The sequence below is a fragment of the Neoarius graeffei genome, chromosome 13 (genome assembly GCF_027579695.1).
Source record: "Neoarius graeffei isolate fNeoGra1 chromosome 13, fNeoGra1.pri, whole genome shotgun sequence".
Taxonomy (NCBI): Eukaryota; Metazoa; Chordata; class Actinopteri; order Siluriformes; family Ariidae; genus Neoarius; species Neoarius graeffei.
Window position 1 is genome coordinate 9310834 of NC_083581.1, and position 9474 is coordinate 9320307.

General features: G+C 46.2%; 1 non-coding gene across 1 annotated transcript; it reads right to left on the reverse strand.

Moving 5' to 3' along the window:
* Nucleotides 1–9367: 9367 nt before the first annotated feature.
* trnal-caa (transfer RNA leucine (anticodon CAA)) lies at nt 9368–9474 on the reverse strand. The gene is made up of 2 exons: nt 9437–9474; nt 9368–9413 (listed from the first exon to the last, which is right to left on the reverse strand). It is a non-coding gene; the product is annotated as a tRNA-Leu (tRNA).

The window sequence follows — 9474 nt, forward strand, 5'->3', positions numbered from 1 at the left end:
TTTTGAACATAATTTTGGGCTGGAAAACGCAACTTGCGCGGGAAATGTGTGAACATTCTATGAAGATGGCGGCAAGTGTTGAGTGCAACAATACAATAGCGTCTCTGAAAGAAGTTCCCTTTAGTCGTCGTACCAATGAGGAGAAAATGGCAATCAAACAGCTAGGACCTCCTAGACCGAATTTAAACATCAAGCAAATGTCTACGAAGGGGGAGAAGACCTACTCAAGAGGTTTTAACAAGAACTGGTACCACCGGAAAACTTGGCTAGCTGGCTGTGATGTAGTCAATGCTCTTTTTTGCTACCCTTGCGTTCTCTTCCACCCTGGAAGTAGCACAGCAGATGGTACAGTGATATCTGATATTTGAATTTACTAGGCAAAAGTTGTTTTTGTGTGTGTGTGTGTGTTACCAATGGCAGTTTAACATTGCCATGTTTTTGTTTCACCAATGGCAGTTTAACATTGCCATGCTTGGAATATTTCAGTAGCCTCAAGTTCTCTCTGACTTGGTGTAAATTAAGCATGTTTTCAGTTTTTATATATTGTACAGTATGTGTTCATTGGAGCCAGCAGCACCTTACCTTTTTTCCAACTTGTTAAGCCAAGTTGCACTGACTACAAAACCTTGTGTAACCTTGTGTGTATATAGCTAAATAACTAAAGCCTTTTGTGTTCATTGACATGCTTGTAATACTTTAAATTTCCTTTTAAGGCATGGCTTTCTGGAGGAATTCTTGGGAAAAAAAACTGCAGAATTTATTTAGAATTATTATTTGTGGCGGCGGGCGGCACGGTGGTGTAGTGGTTAGCGCTGTCGCCTCACAGCAAGAAGGTCCTGGGTTCGAGCCCCGGGGCCGGCGAGGGCCTTTCTGTGTGGAGTTTGCATGTTCTCCCCGTGTCCGCGTGGGTTTCCTCCGGGTGCTCCGGTTTCCCCCACAGTCCAAAGACATGCAGGTTAGGTTAACTGGTGACTCTAAATTGACCGTAGGTGTGAATGTGAGTGTGAATGGTTGTCTGTGTCTATGTGTCAGCCCTGCGATGACCTGGCGACTTGTCCAGGGTGTACCCCGCCTTTCGCCCATAGTCAGCTGGGATAGGCTCCAGCTTGCCTGCGACCCTGTAGAAGGATAAAGCGGCTAGAGATAATGAGATGAGATGAGATGAGATGAGATTTGTGGCGGCACGGTGGTGTAGTGGTTAGCGTTGTCGCCTCACAGCAAGAAGGTCCTGGGTTCGAGCCCCGGGGCCGGTGAGGGCCTTTCTGTGTGGAGTTTGCATGTTCTCCCCGTGTCCGCGTGGGTTTCCTCCGGGTGCTCCGGTTTCCCCCACAGTCCAAAGACATGCAGGTTAGGTTAACTGGTGACTCTAAATTGACCGTGAGTGTGAATGGTTGTCTGTGTCTATGTGTCAGCCCTGTGATAACCTGGCGACTTGTCCAGGGTGTACCCCGCCTTTCGCCCGTAGTCAGCTGGGATAGGCTCCAGCTTGCCTGCGACCCTGTAGAAGGATAAAGTGGCTAGAGATAATGAGAGATGAGATTATTATTTGTTGTTAAAATGGTGCAATTCCATATTAAAAAAAACCCCACATAATTAAGCTGCACATGTTTGTTTGATGGTTCTGCTTTTCTTCATCTTTTTCAAAACTTAAACACTTGTTTTGGATTTATATCCTGCCACTTTAATTGCATTCTTTAGAATTGAAAAAATTAGAATATGTTTATAATTAAGAATTTGTGTCTACTTATTATAGAATACTGGAATAATATGAGAAAATAAATGAGTAATGTAATATTAATTGATTGTGATGCCAGATGTTTTGCTTTGAAGGCTTCACAATGAATCTTCCTTAGTTTTAGCCTGGCAAGCCAGACTAAATGTGAATATTTGCCACTCGTAGGCAAAAATATTTTTGGCCACTAGGCGGGTGGGTCTAGTTTACTAGGCTACCTTAGTTTGCCACCTTTAACTTGTTTAGTGTTGCCACCTAGTGGAGAGAAGAGATATTGTCTATATTGATATCTGAATTTACCAGGCAAAAACAAGTTTGGCCAATTGATTTGCTACCTAGGTCAATTTACTTCAGTCCTGTGGACATTTACGGTCCGGGTAGACATAACGGGGGAAAATTGCCCCCCCTGAAAAAAAATTCAGGAGCCGCCACTGGATATCAGTCATGTATTTGCTTGTGAAAGCTTGCGGCTTGCGGCTTTCATGTTGCCGCCTAGCAACGAGAGGCAAAGGGTAAAGAGGGTAGGCTATCATAGATTCTATTCGGAAGAGATCAACACATGATTGCTTAAAAATTAGGTATTTTAACAATTTGCATCTGTTTTGTGATTATCGTGACACTTGTGTGTTATATAGAACTGTATGTCTTATCAGCACATCGAGGATCTTCCACCGGAGGCTTTAGCAAGTACTCATCATCACTAGATTCTTCCAATCTATCCCACTCACAACACAATTCTAGACTCCCAGAAGAGGAAGAGCTAGCATTAGAGAGTTCACCGGCGTTTTCATGCGCCATTTCCATTGAGTAGAACCAGAGTAGAACAGCCAGTGAACCGCAGCGTGTTCTTCCGCTGACGTCACAGCATGGCCGCGAGCCACGGACCCAGTTTGCTTGCACTGTGCAATTAAAAGTTGGATATTCGCGTAACAACAGCTTCTTTTCACGTAATTATAACAGAAATCTAACGTTTGCCATGTTGTATAGTTTATTTAAGAAATTGCATAGAGTCATGTTCGTGTCATCAGATCTTTAATTAACAAACTAATAGCATTAGCCGTTTTGTGGATCCTACAGCAAGTAACAATAATAACTTTCCAGAAAATTAGCATATATCTATTTCCTCTGCTGTTCACATTAGCTAGTGCTAAATGGCCAAAAAAAAAAACCACACATAGAATAGTTATTTTTTTAAATACTTACATTTCCCTCATCTGCAGTTTTTCCATGGACAGTTGGTATTGATCCCTATTTTGGGTATAGTTTTATTGCCAGTCCTGCACTGTATTGGCCCAGTTTGGGAAAATGAACATACAAACAGTGTTTTTCTGACTGTAACTGGGATGTTGCCATTAAAAATAAACTCAATCCACTCCGCTCTTCTGTCCTCTGAGGCTGGGGGTTGGTGTAACGATGTGTGCTGCTCTGTACAGCTGAGAACTGAGCAGCTTCTGTGCTCAACCCGCTTCGACATCATGCTAGAGATGCTGATCATAATGCTGACCCACTACGTCTGACTGAGGTCTACGTCTGACACATCACATCACTCCTGTGGAGGATGGCCCCATATGAACAGTCTAAAGACCCACTTAGAAGATGGCTCTGGACATTTACAGGTTTGTTTAGGGGGCAGGTTCTTATTCTCATATCATATTAGTAAACAATAATAATCACTAGTTGCAGGCCTCATCTGTTTGTAAGAACTTCTTACAGTTTTCTACCTGGAATCAACAGAATTTGTCACAAAATAGTGATAATATTTTCATTTTTTGTGAAAATACTGAGATGCATTTAAAGCAAAAGTAACATGCTGATAGACAGTATGTAAATGATACTGCAGCTTGTATACAAAAGAGCTGGACAGTGAGGGCACAGAAGAAACAGGAATGGGAAGTTGATGCATGCTAGTGCCAGCTGATGGCTTTAAAAGAGGGGAAGTGTATATCTGTGTATGGTACTGACAGAAACTAGACCTAAAAAACCCCATCCATCATCTGTAGCCACTTATCCTGTACAGGGTCACAGGCAAACTGGAGTCTATCCCAGCTGACTATCGGCGAGAGGCGGGATACACAAGTCACCAGGTCATCGCAGGGCCAACACATACAGACAAACAACCATTCACACTCACACCTATGGTCAGTTTAGAGCCACCAATTAGCCTAACCTGCATGTCTTTGGACTGTGGGGGAAATCAGAGTACCTGGAGGAAACCCTCACAGACACGGGGAGAGCATGCAAACTCCACACAGAAAGGTCCTTGTCAGCCGCTGGGCTTAAACCCAGGACCTTCTTGCTGTGAGGCGACAGTGCTAGCCACTGCACCACCATGCCGCCCAACCTGAAAACATACAAAATAAAAATCCAAAATGAACACAAATAATCAAACATACAAATTATTTACAATATTTATCAATTACAATGATAAAATAGCAAACTAGGGTAGTCCTATTATGTAGGACTGATTAGCCTACTGACCAGTACTGCAGCTTTTTCTGGTTCCTATTTAATAACAACAGAAGCTAGAACCCAGCAGGGCTCCTAGAGATATCCATTCATCCATCATCTGTAGCTGCTTATCCTGTTCCACAGGGTCGCAGGCAAGCTGGAGCCTATCCCAGCTGACTATGGGTGAGAGGCAAGGTACACCCTGGACAAGTTCCCAGGTTATCACAGGGCTGACACAGAGACAAACAACCATTCACACCTATGGTCAATTTAGAGCCACCAATTAGCCTAACCTGCATGTCTTTGAACTGTGGGGGAAACTGGAGCACCTGGAGGAAACCCTCACAGACACAGGGAGAACAAGCAAACTCACCACTGGGCTTGAACCCAGGACCATCTTACTGTGAGGCAACAGTGCCAACCACCATGCCACCACTCCTAGAGATAATTGTTATAAAACAAACCCATTAGATTAGATTTGTGATTAGGAGCAAAAACATTCCATTTAAAAATACTTCCATTAAAGGAGCAGTACACAGAATATGAAACAAATTAAAAACCAACTTGTTAGAAATCAGTAGAAGCTAGCAGATGGTTTTTAAACAGAGTGAGAATTATTTAAATAGATCTGATCCCCATTATCTGAATCCCCCTAGATGTATTTTCAATTACACCACCATTATTACTATTACTACTACTACTAGTAGTAATAATAACAGTTATGGAAGCCATGACCTAATGGTTACAGAAGCAGCTTTGGGACCAAAAGGTTGCTAGTTTCATTCCCTGGACCAGCAGGAATAGCTGAAGTGCCCTTGAGCAAGGCACTTAACCCCCAAATGCTCCCCAGGCTGCTCTGAGTATGTTGTATGTCAATCTGGATAAGAATGTCTGTTAAATGCCTGTAATAATAATAACAATAATTGTTATTATAATAATAGTTATTATCAGTAGCTGTAGTAATAATAGTAGCCTTAAAGGGTCGACGATTGCCTTCAGTTAAAGTTGATAATAAAAGGAATAAAATCCCAGAATGTCAGTCCTGCATGCTGTGGCATGTTCATCTGAAGGCGCGCCCTGAGCAGACTCCAGCATGCGCGCTGTTAACAATGCACACCTGAACTTAATTAAGGAGCTATATGTGCACCTACTGTATTTAAGGACTGTTCAGATGCAGTATCACTGCAAAGTATTACACTACGTCAGTACACATTACTGAGCCTTACTACCCATGTTTGTGATTTCCTGATTCCTGTATCTGTTTCTCGTTCTGCCTCTGATATCCTGTTTGCGCCTCACCTGACCCTTTGCATGTTTTATGTTTAGCCTGCCAATTTGGACTGTTTGCCTTTGTGTGTTTGCACTGTAAATAAACATATACTTCTGCACATACATCCACCTACCTGACAGAACATTTGTTTGTTTTATCTGTAACCACTTATCCTGTACAGGGTCACAAGGGGCAAGCTGGAGCCTATCCCAGCTGACCATGGGCAAGAGGCAGGGTACATCCTGGACAAGTCGCCAGCTCATCGCAGGGCTGACACACAAACAACCATTCACACTCACTTTAGAGCCACCAATTAACCTAACTTGCATATCTTTGGACTGTGGGAGGAAACCCACACAGACAGAACATGCAAACTCCACACAGAAAGGCCCTCATCAGCTGCTGGGTTCAAACCCAGAACCTTCTTGCTGTGAGGCAACAGTGCTAACCACTACACCACCGTGCTGCCACCTGACAGAATACTTTGCCTAAAAAACGGATGTAGCAGAAGTATTCCAGTTTGCCATTCCCCGTATCTACCGGGTTCCTGTATCTCAGCCCCTTGCCTTGTATTTCTGGCTGAGTTCTAACTGGAGTCCCCTGGCAACGTACTATGGAATATATCATCCTAGGGGACTCAGTTTACAGTGCAATCTGCTCTTTGAGGATCTCAAGGAGCCCAAGCCACCAGAACCTCTCTGGGTAAGCTTCATGCTAACTTTTATAGCTGGACAAGCTCGCTGATGGGTGGAGCACCTGATCTGAGTTGAGCACCCATGCCTTTGGAGTTCACAGACTTTCTTAGCCATGCTCCAGTTTATTTTTGAATCTTTGGAAAAGGAGGAATCCCATTAAATTTTGTTTTGGGGGTGACCACACCGATGGCTGATGCAGTGGAGGAGTCCATCACTCCAGAGCTCCCTCAGTGGCTGACGCAGCAGAGGAGGCTGTCGGTCCAGAGCTCCCTCCAGTGGCTGATGCAGAGACAGCAGAGGAGGCTGTTGTTCCAGAGCTCCTCCTAGAAGCTGTCTTTCCAGAGCTGGTTTCTCAGCCAGAGCCAGCACCTGAATCAATGCCTGAACCAGAGTCTGCATCAGAACCCATACCTGAACCAGAGCCAGCTCCAGTGCCAATGTCAGAGCCGGTGCCAGCTCCAGAGTCTGTGTCAGCACCAGAGCCAGCTCCAGTGCCAGTGTCAGAACCAGAATCTGAGTCAGCACCAGAGCCAGCTCCAGTGTCAGAGCCGGTGCCAGGTCCAGCATCAGAGTCTGAGTCAGCACCAGAGCCAGCCCCAGTGCCAGTGTCAGACCCAGAGTCTGAGTCAGTGCCAAAGGCAGCTCCAGTGTCAGAGCCAGTGCCAGCTCCAGCATCAGAGTCTGAGTCAGCACCAGAACCAGCTCCAGTGCCAGTGTCAGAGCCGGTGCCAGAGCCAATGCCAGCATCTGTTCCAGTGTCAGAGCCAGGCCAGCTCCATAACCAGTGCCAGCGCCAGAGTCTGAGTCAGAGTCAGTGCCAGTGTCTGCTCCAGAACCAGTGTCAGCGCCAGAGTCAGTGCCAGTGTCTACTCCAGAACCTGTTCCAGCACCAGTGTCAGAGCCAGTGCCAGAGCCAGCATCAGAGCCTGCACCAGTGTCTACTCCAGAACCCGTGCCAGTGCCAGTGTCAGAACCAGTGTCAGAGCCTGCATCCGTGTCTACTCCAGAGACATTGCCCGTGTCAGCTAGCGCATCAGAGCCAATGCCAGAGTTGGAGCCAGTGCCTGCGCCAGCTCCAGAGCCTATGCCAGAGTCAAGGCCAGTGCCAGAACCTGAGCCTGTTCCAGAACCTGTGTTAGAGGATGATGGAGCAACCTCTGCCTCAGCTGGCTATGAAGGCATTGTTGTCCCACCGCCGCCTGGCTATGAAGATGTCATCGTCCTGCCGCCACACGGCCATGAAGACATCATCCCGCTGCCAGGTCCTAACCAGGATCAAAGCAATGCTCTGACCGAGCTTGAGCCCATGCCTGAGTCCAGTTCCGAGTCCAAGTCAAGTCCAGAGTCCAAGTCAAGTCCAGGGGCCGAGTCATCTCCAGAGCTCGAGTCCTCTACTAAGCCTGAGTACAGCCTGGAGCCTGAGTCGAAGCTTGCTTCCTACCTTGAGCCCAAGTCATCCCCAGAGCTCGAGTTCAGTCCAAAACCCAAGTCAAGTCCAGAGCTCGAGTACACTTCCAGCCCTGAGTCCAAGCCAGTTCCAGAATTCAAGCCTGAGTCTTCTCCTGAAATGGAGCCAGAATCCAGTCCAGAGCTTGAGTCAGAGTCCAGTCCAGAGCTCAAGTCATCTCCAGAGCTTGAGTCCAGCCCTGAGCTCGAGCACACTACCAGCCCTGGGTCTGAGCTAGATCCAGAGCTCAAGCCTGAGTCATCTCCTGAGCTGGAGCCAGAGTCCAGCCCAAAGCTCAAGTCATCTCCAGAGCTTGAATCCAGCCTGGAGCTTAAGTCCACTGTCAGTTCTGGATCCGAGCCAAGTTCAGGATCCAAGTCAAGTCCAGAGTCATGCTTCCTACACAGAGCCCGTCATTTCCAGAGCCCATGTCCAATCCAGAGTTTGAGTCATCTCCACAGCTCAAGCCCAAGTCCAGTCCTGAGCCAGAGTCATCTCCACAGCTTGAGCCCAAGTCCAGTACAGAGCTTGAATCCAAGTCCAGTCCAGAACCCGAGTCATCTCCAGAGCTCAAGCCCAAAACCAGCGCAAGTCATGAGTCCCAGTTTTGTCCTGAGCTTGAACCACTGGAGCCAAGTAGGATGTTTTTTTTTTGGGGGGGTGGAGTCCTTCAGTCCTGCACGCTGTGGTGCGTGCATCTGAAGGCGCGTCCCGGGAATGCATGTGCATCAAGCGAACTCCAGCACGCGCACTGTTAACGACATGCACCTGAACTTAATTAAGGAGCTATATGTGCACCTATTTAAGGACTGCTCAGACACAGTATCACTGCGAAGTATTACGCTATGTCAGTATGCATTACCGATCCTTACTACCCATGTTTGTGATTTCCTGGTTTCCTGATTCCTGTACCTGTTTCTTATTCTTGTTCTCGCTTTGCCTCTGATATCCTGTTTGCGCCTTCGCCTGACCCTTTGTATGTTTAACGTTTTGGATTTAGCCTGCCGATTTGGACTGTTTGCCTTTGTGTGTGTTTGCACTGTAAATAAACTTCTGCAAATACATCTGTCTACCTCATACCTGACACAGAACCATTAGGGGCTATGAAGAATGATGCTTTTCATGCTTACACACAATACAGACCAGAAATAAGAACCAAATAGAAAGTAGTAGAAATCTCGAATTGGGCGGCACGGTGGTGTAGTGGTTAGCACTGTCGCCTCACAGCAAGAAGGTCCGGGTTTGAGCCCCGTGGCCGACGAGGGCCTTTCTGTGTGGAGTTTGCATGTTCTCCATGTGGGTTTCCTCCGGGTGCTCCGGTTTCCCCCACAGTCCAAAGACATGCAGGTTAGGTTAACTGGTGACTCTAAATTGACCGTAGGTGTGAGTGTGAATGGTTGTCTGTGTCTATGTGTCAGCCCTGTGATGACCTGGCGACTTGTCCAGGGTGTACCCTGCCTTTCGCCCGTAGACAGCTGGGATAGGCTCCAGCTTGCCTGCGACCCTGTAGAACAGGATAAAGCGGCTAGAGATAATGAGATGAGATGAGAAATCTCGAATTCTAAATGTAGTTATGCCATTATTACAACACCACCACTAATAATAATTATTATTATTGTCTCGTCTTTATTCCTTGGTTATTTACAGAAGCAGATGGTGTATTTTTAGGTAATTTGTTTCAGTGTTTTAAAAAAAAACCTTTTACAAGCCTTGTTTTAACGTCACTAATTTAACATTGACGAATATATTTTTTTATTTTAAGAAAAAATTTCTCATGTCAGAAGTGGGATTCGAACCCACGCCTCCATTTGGAGACCAGAATCCTCGTGAGGGAAGGACTAAGCCTTGAGTCTGGCGCCTTAGACCGCTCGGCCATCCTGAC